This window comes from Schistocerca gregaria, chromosome 10 (assembly GCF_023897955.1).
Source record: "Schistocerca gregaria isolate iqSchGreg1 chromosome 10, iqSchGreg1.2, whole genome shotgun sequence".
NCBI classification, from domain to species: Eukaryota; Metazoa; Arthropoda; class Insecta; order Orthoptera; family Acrididae; genus Schistocerca; species Schistocerca gregaria.
The window spans coordinates 38628698-38642293 of NC_064929.1; the positions used below are offsets into that span (position 1 = coordinate 38628698).

A 13596-nucleotide genomic window follows, 5' to 3' on the forward strand; every position below is an offset into this window, starting at 1 on the left:
AAATATTAGTAGAAAATATGAAGTGTTGTCAGCTCAAGTCTGATGATTCAGACGACCGTACGGACGAAGTATACAAAAGTGCCACTAGGCGGCGCCTGTTTAGCTCAGTGGTAGAGCATTGGTCTAGTAAACCAGGGTTCGTGAGTTCCATCCTCACAGGAGGAAGACGAATCTGGGAAATCAGTTGCGCATCGTGGCCGTATAGCAAACAGTATCTGTGATGAGGAACCATTAGCGACAGGCGTATTATTAAGAATTACTCTCAGATGTGATTAAGGCAAATGGCGCAGATAAAGCATTTGCCAAAGCAGTACGGCATAAGGTGGGACGAGGCAGTTTGAATTACATTCTATAGATGTACTTCTCACAAATCTCAGAGCCTCTCGCGGTCGTCGTCGTCGTCGTCGTCGTCGTCGTCGTCGTCGTCGTCGTCGTCGTCGTCGTCGTCGTCGTCGCCGCCGCCGCTTCTGCAGAAGTAGCAAATTGCCATTGTAGCAAATGCGGCGAGGGACACCCTGCCATCGATTCCGAATGCTCAAAGTGTGTGGTCTTGTTTTCCTGTCTATGTTTGGTCGGTCTCGTAAGAGGTTGAATGTAACGAATGGGCGGGAAAGAGTAAGGGGCAGCGGCTGTGTGGAACGAAAACACAATTCCTCAGGGGCGTGAGCGTTTCGATATGAGTCGTATATAAGTTGTACTTGGTCGTCAGTGACCGTGTGGCCTAATGGATAAGGCGTCGGACATCGGATCCGAAAATTGCAGGTTCCAATCCAGTCACGGTCGCGTTTTCCAGTTCTGAAAAAGAAACATACCGTTTTAAAGTAGAAATTGAGCAGTACGAAACCGTCTGAATGTTGCTGTTGACCATTCTGTGCTTGGAGATGGTCTTTAGCCTGAAACACACACAACAAGACCGGTGTTAACTAGCGAAATGGTCGGCAGAGTGCCCTCACCGCGAGTTTTGACTAGCACTTGCACATCTAAAACAACGTCGGAAAGTAACTCGTTCGGCTTTTGAGTCACATCAAGTATGTGTGTTAATTTTGACGCCGCAAGCTCTGCAGATTGTCATGCAATTCCTTTACCTCTCAGAAATGATTATGAAATAAAAGTGAAGAACGTGACGAGTGTGACGTTAGGAAAACATTAGGCAGCATGGAGAGATACTGTATGGGACCACCCAACCCAAACGAGTACAGTGTGATCTGCTACCCAGCAGGTATCCAACGAGGCAGCACGGCTAGCTCAGTCGGTAGAGCATGAGACTCTTATTCACAGGGTCGTGGGTTCGAGCCCTACGCTGGGCGGAACGGAATTTTTTTCCGCTGCAGATGTAAATTACCGATTTTCTGATTAACGTGGTGTAATGGAAATAGCAACTTTAAAATCTGCCTACGTCTCCATCAGTCGCAAGAAAACTGTATTTGAAGGTGAAGGTGATTTTGTAGACATGTGTGAAACTCATGTTCTGAAGTGCAGGTGGTTTTGTTTGGAGAGAACATCGGCTACGTGTCAGATGTGTAGCCAAGCAGTAATGGGTCGCCATAGCTGCAAATATTAGTAGAAAATATGAAGTGTTGTCAGCTCAAGTCTGATGATTCAGACGACCGTACGGACGAAGTACGCAAAAGTGCCGCTAGGCGGCGCCTGTTTAGCTCAGTGGTAGAGCATTGGTCTAGTAAACCAGGTTTCGTGAGTTCCATCCTCACAGGAGGAAGACGAATCTTGGAAATCAGTTGCGTATCGTGGCCATATAGCAAACAGTATCTGTGATGAGGAACAATTAGCGACAGGCGAATTATTAAGAATTACTCTCAGATGGGATTAAGGCGAATGGCGCAGATAAAGCATTTGCCAAAACAGTACGGCATAAGGTGGGACGAGGCAGTCTGAATTACATTCTATAGATGTACTTCTCACAAATCTCAGAGCCTCTCGCGGTCGTCGTCGTCGTCGTCGTCGTCGTCGTCGCCGTCGTCGTCGCCGCCGCCGCTTCTGCAGAAGTAGCAAATTGCCATTGTAGCAAATGCCGCGAGGGACACCCTGCCATCGATTCCGAATGCTCAAAGTGTGTGGTCTTGTTTTCCTGTCTATGTTTGGTCGGTCTCGTAAGAGGTTGAATGTAACGAATGGGCGGGAAAGAGTAAGGGGCAGCGGCTGTGTGGAACGAAAACACAATTCCTCAGGGGCGTGAGCGTTTCGATATGAGTCGTATATAAGTTGTACTTGGTCGTCAGTGACCGTGTGGCCTAATGGATAAGGCGTCGGACATCGGATCCGAAGATTGCAGGTTCCAATCCTGTCACGGTCGCGTTTTCCAGTTCTGAAAAAGAAACATACCGTTTTAAAGCAGAAATTGAGCAGTACGAAACCTTCTGAATGTTGCTGTTGACCATTCTGTGCTTGGAGATGGTCTTTAGCCTGAAACACACACAACAAGACCGGTGTTAACTAGCGAAATGGTCGGCAGAGTGCCCTCACCGCGAGTTTTGACTGGTACTTGCACATCTAAAACAACGTCGGAAAGTAACTCGTTCGGCTTTTGAGTCACATCAAGTATGTGTGTTAATTTTGACGCCGCAAGCTCTGCAGATTGTCATGCAATTCCTTTACCTCTCAGAAATGATTATGAAATAAAAGTGAAGAACGTGACGAGTGTGACGTTAGGAAAACATTAGGCAGCATGGAGAGATACTGTATGGACCACCCAACCCAAACGAGTACAGTGTGATCTGCTACCCAGCAGGTATCCAACGAGGCAGCACGGCTAGCTCAGTCGGTAGAGCATGAGACTCTTATTCACAGGGTCGTGGGTTCGAGCTGTACGCTGGGCGGAACGGAATTTTTTTCCGCTGCAGATGTAAATTACCGATTTTCTGATTAACGTGGTGTAATGGAAATAGCAACTTTAAAATTTGCCTACGTCTCCATCAGTCGCAAGAAAACTGTATTTGAAGGTGAAGGTGATTTTGTAGACATGTGTGAAACTCATGTTCTGAAGTGCAGGTGGTTTTGTTTGGAGAGAACATCGGCTACGTGTCAGATGTGTAGCCAAGCAGTAATGGGTCGCCATAGCTGCAAATATTAGTAGAAAATATGAAGTGTTGTCAGCTCAAGTCTGATGATTCAGACGACCGTACGGACGAAGTACGCAAAAGTGCCGCTAGGCGGCGCCTGTTTAGCTCAGTGGTAGAGCATTGGTCTAGTAAACCAGGTTTCGTGAGTTCCATCCTCACAGGAGGAAGACGAACCTTGGAAATCAGTTGCGTATCGTGGCCGTATAGCAAACAGTATCTGTGATGAGGAACAATTAGCGACAGGCGTATTATTAAGAATTACTCTCAGATGGGATTAAGGCGAATGGCGCAGATAAAGCATTTGCCAAAACAGTACAGCATAAGGTGGGACGAGGCAGTCTGAATTACATTCTATAGATGTACTTCTCACAAATCTCAGAGCCTCTCGCGGTCGTCGTCGTCGTCGTCGCCGCCGCCGCTTCTGCAGAAGTAGCAAATTGCCATTGTAGCAAATGCGGCGAGGGACACCCTGCCATCGATTCCGAATGCTCAAAGTGTGTGGTCTTGTTTTCCTGTCTATGTTTGGTCGGTCTCGTAAGAGGTTGAATGTAACGAATGGGCGGGAAGGAGTAAGGGGCAGCGGCTGTGTGGAACGAAAACACAATTCCTCAGGGGCGTGAGCGTTTCGATATGCTTCGTATGTAAGTTGTGCTTGGTCGTCAGTGACCGTGTGGCCTAATGGATAAGGCGTCGGACTACGGATCCGAAGATTGCAGGTTCGAATCCTGTCACGGTCGCGTTTTCCAGTTCTGAAAAAGAAACATACCGTTTTAAAGTAGAAATTGAGCAGTACGAAACCGTCTGAATGTTGCTGTTGACCATTCTGTGCTTGGAGATGGTCTTTAGCCTGAAACACACACAACAAGACCGGTGTTAACTAGCGAAATGGTCGGCAGAGTGCCCTCACCGCGAGTTTTGACTGGTACTTGCACATCTAAAACAACGTCGGAAAGTAACTCGTTCGGCTTTTGAGTCACATCAAGTATGTGTGTTAATTTTGACGCCGCAAGCTCTGCAGATTGTCATGCAATTCCTTTACCTCTCAGAAATGATTATGAAATAAAAGTGAAGAACGTGACGAGTGTGACGTTAGGAAAACATTAGGCAGCATGGAGAGATACTGTATGGGACCACCCAACCCAAACGAGTACAGTGTGATCTGCTACCCAGCAGGTATCCAACGAGGCAGCACGGCTAGCTCAGTCGGTAGAGCATGAGACTCTTATTCACAGGGTCGTGGGTTCGAGCCCTACGCTGGGCGGAACGGAATTTTTTTCCGCTGCAGATGTAAATTACCGATTTTCTGATTAACGTGGTGTAATGGAAATAGCAACTTTAAAATTTGCCTACGTCTCCATCAGTCGCAAGAAAACTGTATTTGAAGGTGAAGGTGATTTTGTAGACATGTGTGAAACTCATGTTCTGAAGTGCAGGTGGTTTTGTTTGGAGAGAACATCGGCTACGTGTCAGATGTGTAACCAAGCAGTAATGGGTCGCCATAGCTGCAAATATTAGTAGAAAATATGAAGTGTTGTCAGCTGAAGTCTGATGATTCAGACGACCGTACGGACGAAGTACGCAAAAGTGCCGCTAGGCGGCGCCTGTTTAGCTCAGTGGTAGAGCATTGGTCTAGTAAACCAGGTTTCGTGAGTTCCATCCTCACAGGAGGAAGACGAATCTTGGAAATCAGTTGCGTATCGTGGCCGTATAGCAAACAGTATCTGTGATGAGGAACAATTAGCGACAGGCGTATTATTAAGAATTACTCTCAGATGGGATTAAGGCGAATGGCGCAGATAAAGCATTTGCCAAAGCAGTACGGCATAAGGTGGGACGAGGCAGTCTGAATTACATTCTATAGATGTACTTCTCACAAATCTCAGAGCCTCTCGCGGTCGTCGTCGTCGTCGTCGTCGTCGTCGTCGTCGTCGTCGCCGCCGCCGCTTCTGCAGAAGTAGCAAATTGCCATTGTAGCAAATGCGGCGAGGGACACCCTGCCATCGATTCCGAATGCTCAAAGTGTGTGGTCTTGTTTTCCTGTCTATGTTTGGTCGGTATCGTAAGAGGTTGAATGTAACGAATGGGCGAGAAACAGTAAGGGGCAGCGGCTGTGTGGAACGAAAACACAATTCCTCAGGATCGTGAGTGTTTCGAGATGAGTCGTATATAAATTGTACCTGGACGTCAGTGAAAGTGTGGCGTAATATATAAGGCGTCGGACTTCGGATCCGAAAATTGCAGGTTCGAATTCTGTCACGGTCGTGTTTTTCCAGTTCTGAAAAACAAACATACCGTTTTAATGTAGCAATTGAGCAGTACGAAACCGTCTGAATGTTGCTGTTGACCATTCTGTGCTTGGAGATTGTCTTGAGCCTGAAACACACAACAAGACCGGTGTTAACTAGCGAAATGGTCGGCAGAGTGCCCTCACCGCGAGTTTTGACTAGCACTTGCACATCTAAAACAACGTCGGAAAGTAACTCGTTCGGCTTTTGAGTCACATCAAGTATGTGTGTTAATTTTGACGCCGCAAGCTCTGCAGATTGTCATGCAATTCCTTTACCTCTCAGAAATGATTATGAAATAAAAGTGAAGTACGTGACGAGTGTGACGTTAGGAAAACATTAGGCAGCATGGAGAGATTCTGTATGGGACCACCCAACCCAAACGAGTACAGTGTGATCTGCTACCCAGCAGGTGTCCAACGAGGCAGCACGGCTAGCTCAGTCGGTAGAGCATGAGACTATTATTCACAGGGTCGTGGGTTCGAGCCCTACGCTGGGCGGAACGGAATTTTTTTCCGCTGCAGATGTAAATTAACGTTTTTCTGATTAACGTGATGTAATGGAAATAGCAACTTTAAAATTTGCCTACGTCTCCATCAGTCGCAAGAAAACTGTATTTGAAGGTGAAGGTGATTTTGTAGACATGTGTGAAAGTCATGTTCTGTAGTGCAGGTGGTTTTGTTTGGAGAGAACATCGGCTACGTGTCAGATGTGTAGCCAAGCAGTAATGGGTCGCCATAGCTGCAAATATTAGTCGAAAATATGAAGTGTTGTCAGCTGAAGTCTGATGATTCAGACGACCGTACGGACGAAGTACACAAAAGTGCCACTAGGCGGCGCCTGTTTAGCTCAGTGGTAGAGCATTGGTCTAGTAAACCAGGGTTCGTGAGTTCCATCCGCACAGGAGGAAGACGAATCTGGGAAATCAGTTGCGTATCGTGGCCGTATAGCAAACAGTATCTGTGATGAGGAACCATTAGCGACAGGCGTATTATTAAGAATTACTCTCAGATGTGATTAAGGCAAATGGCGCAGATAAAGCATTTGCCAAAGCAGTACGGCATAAGGTGGGACGAGGCAGTTTGAATTACATTCTATAGATGTACTTCTCACAAATCTCAGAGCCTCTCGTGGTCGTCGTCGTCGTCGCCGCCGCCGCCGCTTCTGCAGAAGTAGCAAATTGCCATTGTAGCAAATGCGGCGAGGGACACCCTGCCATCGATTCCGAATGCTCAAAGTGTGTGGTCTTGTTTTCCTGTCTATGTTTGGTCGGTCTCGTAAGAGGTTGAATGTAACGAATGGGCGGGAAAGAGTAAGGGGCAGCGGCTGTGTGGAACGAAAACACAATTCCTCAGGGGCGTGAGCGTTTCGATATGAGTCGTATATAAGTTGTACTTGGTCGTCAGTGACCGTGTGGCCTAATGGATAAGGCGTCGGACATCGGATCCGAAGATTGCAGGTTCGAATCCTGTCACGGTCGCGTTTTCCAGTTCTGAAAAAGAAACATACCGTTTTAAAGTAGAAATTGAGCAGTACGAAACCGTCTGAATGTTGCTGTTGACCATTCTGTGCTTGGAGATGGTCTTTAGCCTGAAACACACACAACAAGACCGGTGTTAACTAGCGAAATGGTCGGCAGAGTGCCCTCACCGCGAGTTTTGACTAGCACTTGCACATCTAAAACAACGTCGGAAAGTAACTCGTTCGGCTTTTGAGTCACATCAAGTATGTGTGTTAATTTTGACGCCGCAAGCTCTGCAGATTGTCATGCAATTCCTTTACCTCTCAGAAATGATTATGAAATAAAAGTGAAGAACGTGACGAGTGTGACGTTAGGAAAACATTAGGCAGCATGGAGAGATACTGTATGGGACCACCCAACCCAAACGAGTACAGTGTGATCTGCTACCCAGCAGGTATCCAACGAGGCAGCACGGCTAGCTCAGTCGGTAGAGCATGAGACTCTTATTCACAGGGTCGTGGGTTCGAGCCCTACGCTGGGCGGAACGGAATTTTTTTCCGCTGCAGATTTAAATTACCGATTTTCTGATTAACGTGGTGTAATGGAAATAGCAACTTTAAAATTTGCCTACGTCTCCATCAGTCGCAAGAAAACTGTATTTGAAGGTGAAGGTGATTTTGTAGACATGTGTGAAACTCATGTTCTGAAGTGCAGGTGGTTTTGTTTGGAGAGAACATCGGCTACGTGTCAGATGTGTAGCCAAGCAGTAATGGGTCGCCATAGCTGCAAATATTAGTAGAAAATATGAAGTGTTGTCAGCTCAAGTCTGATGATTCAGACGACCGTACGGACGAAGTACGCAAAAGTGCCGCTAGGCGGCGCCTGTTTAGCTCAGTGGTAGAGCATTGGTCTAGTAAACCAGGTTTCGTGAGTTCCATCCTCACAGGAGGAAGACGAATCTTGGAAATCAGTTGCGTATCGTGGCCGTATAGCAAACAGTATCTGTGATGAGGAACAATTAGCGACAGGCGTATTATTAAGAATTACTCTCAGATGGGAATAAGGCGAATGGCGCAGATAAAGCATTTGCCAAAACAGTACGGCATAAGGTGGGACGAGGCAGTCTGAATTACATTCTATAGATGTACTTCTCACAAATCTCAGAGCCTCTCGCGGTCGTCGTCGTCGTCGTCGTCGTCGTCGTCGTCGCCGCCGCCGCCGCTTCTACAGAAGTAGCAAATTGCCATTGTAGCAAATGCGGCGAGGGACACCCTGCCATCGATTCCGAATGCTCAAAGTGTGTGGTCTTGTTTTCCTGTCTATGTTTGGTCGGTCTCGTAAGAGGTTGAATGTAACGAATGGGCGGGAAGGAGTAAGGGGCAGCGGCTGTGTGGAACGAAAACACAATTCCTCAGGGGCGTGAGCGTTTCGATATGAGTCGTATGTAAGTTGTGCTTGGTCGTCAGTGACCGTGTGGCCTAATGGATAAGGCGTCGGACTACGGATCCGAAGATTGCAGGTTCGAATCCTGTCACGGTCGCGTTTTCCAGTTCTGAAAAAGAAACATACCGTTTTAAAGTAGAAATTGAGCAGTACGAAACCGTCTGAATGTTGCTGTTGACCATTTTGTGCTTGGAGATGGTCTTTAGCCTGAAACACACACAACAAGACCGGTGTTAACTAGCGAAATGGTCGGCAGAGTGCCCTCACCGCGAGTTTTGACTGGTACTTGCACATCTAAAACAACGTCGGAAAGTAACTCGTTCGGCTTTTGAGTCACATAAAGTATGTGTGTTAATTTTGACGCCGCAAACTCTGTAGATTGTCATGCAATTCCTTTACCTCTCAGAAATGATTATGAAATAAAAGTGAAGAACGTGACAAGTGTGACGTTAGGAAAACATTAGGCAGCATGGAGAGATACTGTATGGGACCACCCAACCCGAACGAGTACAGTGTGATCTGCTACCCAGCAGGTATCCAACGATGCAGCACGGCTAGCTCAGTCGGTAGAGCATGAGACTCTTATTCACAGGGTCGTGGGTTCGAGCCCTACGCTGGGCGGAACGGAATTTTTTTCCGCTGCAGATGTAAATTACCGATTTTCTGATTAACGTGGTGTAATGGAAATAGCAACTTTAAAATTTGCCTACGTCTCCATCAGTCGCAAGAAAACTGTATTTGAAGGTGAAGGTGATTTTGTAGACATGTGTGAAACTCATGTTCTGAAGTGCAGGTGGTTTTGTTTGGAGAGAACATCGGCTACGTGTCAGATGTGTAGCCAAGCAGTAATGGGTCGCCATAGCTGCAAATATTAGTAGAAAATATGAAGTGTTGTCAGCTCAAGTCTGATGATTCAGACGACCGTACGGACGAAGTACGCAAAAGTGCCGCTAGGCGGCGCCTGTTTAGCTCAGTGGTAGAGCATTGGTCTAGTAAACCAGGTTTCGTGAGTTCCATCCTCACAGGAGGAAGACGAATCTTGGAAATCAGTTGCGTATCGTGGCCGTATAGCAAACAGTATCTGTGATGAGGAACAATTAGCGACAGGCGTATTATTAAGAATTACTCTCAGATGGGATTAAGGCGAATGGCGCAGATAAAGCATTTGCCAAAGCAGTACGGCATAAGGTGGGACGAGGCAGTCTGAATTACGTTCTATAGATGTACTTCTCACAAATCTCAGAGCCTCTCGCGGTCGTCGTCGTCGTCGTCGTCGTCGTCGTCGTCGTCGTCGTCGTCGTCGTCGTCGTCGTCGTCGCCGCCGCCGCCGCCGCTTCTGCAGAAGTAGCAAATTGCCATTGTAGCAAATGCGGCGAGGGACACCCTGCCATCGATTCCGAATGCTCAAAGTGTGTGGTCTTGTTTTCCTGTCTATGTTTGGTCGGTATCGTAAGAGGTTGAATGTAACGAATGGGCGAGAAACAGTAAGGGGCAGCGGCTGTGTGGAACGAAAACACAATTCCTCAGGATCGTGAGTGTTTCGAGATGAGTCGTATATAAATTGTACCTGGTCTTCAGTGAAAGTGTGGCGTAATATATAAGGCGTCGGACTTCGGATCCGAAAATTGCAGGTTCGAATTCTGTCACGGTCGTGTTTTTCCAGTTCTGAAAAACAAACATACCGTTTTAATGTAGCAATTGAGCAGTACGAAACCGTCTGAATGTTGCTGTTGACCATTCTGTGCTTGGAGATTGTCTTGAGCCTGAAACACACAACAAGACCGGTGTTAACTAGCGAAATGGTCGGCAGAGTGCCCTCACCGCGAGTTTTGACTAGCACTTGCACATCTAAAACAACGTCGGAAAGTAACTCGTTCGGCTTTTGAGTCACATCAAGTATGTGTGTTAATTTTGACGCCGCAAGCTCTGCAGATTGTCATGCAATTCCTTTACCTCTCAGAAATGATTATGAAATAAAAGTGAAGTACGTGACGAGTGTGACGTTAGGAAAACATTAGGCAGAATGGAGAGATTCTGTATGGGACCACCCAACCCAAACGAGTACAGTGTGATCTGCTACCCAGCAGGTATCCAACGAGGCAGCACGGCTAGCTCAGTCGGAAGTCGAGGCGCGGCCGTCGTGCAGGTCGGACGTGCCTGGAGCGTTGTTTACATGCTCAGCTGCGGCCTGCGGTGCGGCACGTGGTGAGTCGAGGGCCGTTGCGGCGCGCAAACATCTTGTTTGTAACGAATAGAACCTAACATGGATCACCCAGAGCGGAAAGATACTTTGAAGTTTATGTTTGATGGAAGTTTTTCTCGACCGAAATATTACGAAGTCGAACGATTTCTCGATGAAGACGTAAAATTGCCTCCCACCGATATCATTGGTATCCATTTGTCTATTGTCAGTAGCACAGTTTATATCAAATTGCGTGACCCAGAATTGTGCGACAAAATCATCGATTCATGTGGCGGTACCTATAAATTTCGACACAGTGACGGGAATGTTGGTGAGGTGACTGTTGTCCACGCTGGTCTTGGTATTCGTACCGTCAGGATTTTCGAGTTGCCTTTTGAAATCTCGGCCGAACAAATTAATGCTTCTATTAAGTCCTACGGCAAAATTATCAGTAACATTGCCGAAAAGTGGGCCTCGTTCCATAAGTACCCTGTTTTGAACGGTGTGCGGCAAATTAAGATCGAATTGCAACGGCATATTCCGTCCTACCTAACGATTTGTGGATATAGGGCGATAATCATATATGAGGGACAGCCTCGTACATGTTCAGGCTGTAATTCCACGGGACACGTCCGGGCACAGTGCATCCAACGACGTGTAACGCAGCTGCCTGCGGGTGAACTGGGCCCTCCCCCGCAACCGACAATATTACCGACTACTTATGTAGCGGCGGTCCGTGCAAATACACCCACTGCGTCGGCTGCGGAAGTCGGACTTAGTGTGGCAGATGTTACGAATGACGGAGATGTACCTATGGAAATCTCTACCGCTCAGGAAGCCTTGCCGGTCGCTGGCTTACTAGCCGCGGTGCCCTGTGACGACTCACGTGAGGAAGCCAGGGTTGACGTTGTGGAGGCGGCCACTACCGCCACTGACAGCCAGCAAGAGACAGAGGCTCTTCCTCTTCCTTTAAAGAATGCGGAAGCCTCTGTCAGTGGGTCCTCCCCGAAAAAGCACAAGAAACGTCGGATCGCTCGTCCGGCGGCAGCTCAATCGGCACCTCCCTTGCGTGAAAAGGCCAAACACGCGGGCCGCATGATCTGCGATGACACTTCGGGGACCGAAGATTATCTTCCGTCGTTGGCCTCACCCATGAATATTGACGATGATGTATCCAACCTTGACACGGGGAGGGCACATATTAGTGCACCACCGCGGACGGCCCAAGTTGCAGATGTGCAGGGTGACGGCCCGCAATGCGGTTCCGGAACTGCTGCAGCAGGCGCGACGACGGCTGTGCCTGTCGATAATTGGGCGGATGATATTGAAGATATGACTGGCAATCCCGAGCGTGAAGAACCGATGGCAACTGGTGATACGCTGCTTACGTCTCGGCGCAATGCAGCGTCCACGGACGGCGACGTCTAGACTTATACGACCTCCGAAGCGGACGACTGATGAAGGGATAAAAATCGTACCTGTTTTCATCTGCAGATGACCACTCATCCCACATTGCTCCGTTCACGACAATCCTATAAGATTTCTACCATAAATGTTAACCGCATTGTCTCTCAAGCAAAAATCCACAGCCTTCGACATTATTTACGGGCCGCTGATATAGACATTCTGTTCGTACAGGAAGCACTGACTCCACTCCTAGCCGACGTACCCGGTTACGACGCCATTGTCAATATAGGGACGGAGGCAGGTACGATCATTCTGTATCGGGAAGGCATTGAATGTTCTTGTTTGTCCATGTTACCTACCGGACGAGGCATTGCCGCACAGTTCCATGATGTACTCCTTCTTAATGTGTACGCCCCTTCCGGTTCCAACGCGCGAGCGGCGAGGAGGGAGTTTTACACGGGAGAGATAGCGAATCTAATCACCGACTTGCGTCTGCGTATTATTATGGGTGGTGACTTTAACTGCGTATTGCGCCGCACCGATCAAACGCCGAACTTTAACTTCAGCCAGGAACTGCTAACACTGGTTACAGAATTGCAGTCAGTCGACACGTGGGCGACCTTACACCCAGATGAAGTTGCCTTTACTCACTTTACGCAGACATCTTCCAGCAGGTTAGATCGCATATATGTGCAACGCGGTCTTTTAGCCGACGTGGGAACTTGCGAATATTGGCCCGTTAATTTCAGTGACCATATCGCTTACCACATCGTCTTTAATCACTCACCGCAGAAAGTTTATAGAGGCTTCGGACGATGGCAACTCAACTGTCGCCTCTTACAAGACGCCACTTTAGAGCGTGAGATCCGGTCAGTTTGGCACTCCGTAACATCAAGCAGGCCCACGTATTCCACGTGGATTGATTGGTGGACGCTTCATGCAAAGGGGAAACTCATTACTTGCATCAAGCACCACGCCCGGATTCGCGCTCGCGATGAGAAGGAAATCACTGAATTCTATTTCTGTGCCCTGCGAGAATTGTACCGGGATTATCATCAGGTGCCTAATAACATCACGCACGTACGCAGACTCCAAGCCAAGATTACATCCTTGACGGGCTGCACCGCCGTCGGCCACCAGATTCGAGCACGTGACTCCACAAACTTGCCGCAACAGCAGACGTCAGTCCATCATATCGTCCAACAGTTACGTGCAGCGCGTAGGAAACTTATTCATAAGTTGCAGGATGCAGACGGTGCTTGTTATACCCTACAGCGAGACATCAAAAACCATGTTACCAACCACTTTGCTGCACTTTACACCTGTGCTGGTGTACCACATGAGAAAGTGCGAGATTGGTATCATTCTGGACCCCCGCCGTACTGCATTACCGACGACCTCAATCGGGACCTGCTTGCTCCCTTTACCATAGAAGAACTGAAGGATGCCCTGCTTGCTGCGCCACGAAATAAATCTCCGGGCACGGACGGGCTCTCTGTCGAGTTTTACGTCAAATATTGGCCTATATTAGGGGACGAACTCACAGAGATGTACAATGAAGTACTACGTGGGATTGCTCTACCCCCAGCCTTCACAGAAGGGTTAACTGTTTTAATACCTAAGACGCCGACGCCGACCACCACCAAAGATCTGCGGCCCATTACTCTGCTCAATGCCGACCTTAAGCTTCTGACGCGCCCTCAATGCCCGATTACGGCAGCTGTTACCCTATCTTCTGGG

General features: G+C 48.0%; 8 non-coding genes across 8 annotated transcripts; all 8 read left to right on the plus strand.

Moving 5' to 3' along the window:
• The first annotated feature begins 1234 nt into the window (after window positions 1-1234).
• Trnak-cuu (transfer RNA lysine (anticodon CUU)) lies at window positions 1235-1307 on the plus strand. The gene has a single exon. It is a non-coding gene; the product is annotated as a tRNA-Lys (tRNA).
• A 2434-nt stretch (window positions 1308-3741) lies between these two features.
• Window positions 3742-3814, plus strand: Trnar-acg (transfer RNA arginine (anticodon ACG)). Its single transcript has one exon. It is a non-coding gene; the product is annotated as a tRNA-Arg (tRNA).
• Window positions 3815-4265: 451 nt separating this feature from the next.
• Trnak-cuu (transfer RNA lysine (anticodon CUU)) lies at window positions 4266-4338 on the plus strand. Its single transcript has one exon. It is a non-coding gene; the product is annotated as a tRNA-Lys (tRNA).
• A 1451-nt stretch (window positions 4339-5789) lies between these two features.
• Trnan-auu (transfer RNA asparagine (anticodon AUU)) lies at window positions 5790-5862 on the plus strand. Its single transcript has one exon. It is a non-coding gene; the product is annotated as a tRNA-Asn (tRNA).
• Window positions 5863-6769: 907 nt separating this feature from the next.
• Trnar-ucg (transfer RNA arginine (anticodon UCG)) lies at window positions 6770-6842 on the plus strand. Its single transcript has one exon. It is a non-coding gene; the product is annotated as a tRNA-Arg (tRNA).
• Window positions 6843-7293: 451 nt separating this feature from the next.
• On the plus strand, window positions 7294-7366 carry Trnak-cuu (transfer RNA lysine (anticodon CUU)). Its single transcript has one exon. It is a non-coding gene; the product is annotated as a tRNA-Lys (tRNA).
• A 925-nt stretch (window positions 7367-8291) lies between these two features.
• On the plus strand, window positions 8292-8364 carry Trnar-acg (transfer RNA arginine (anticodon ACG)). Its single transcript has one exon. It is a non-coding gene; the product is annotated as a tRNA-Arg (tRNA).
• Window positions 8365-8815: 451 nt separating this feature from the next.
• On the plus strand, window positions 8816-8888 carry Trnak-cuu (transfer RNA lysine (anticodon CUU)). Its single transcript has one exon. It is a non-coding gene; the product is annotated as a tRNA-Lys (tRNA).
• The last annotated feature ends 4708 nt before the right edge of the window (window positions 8889-13596 follow it).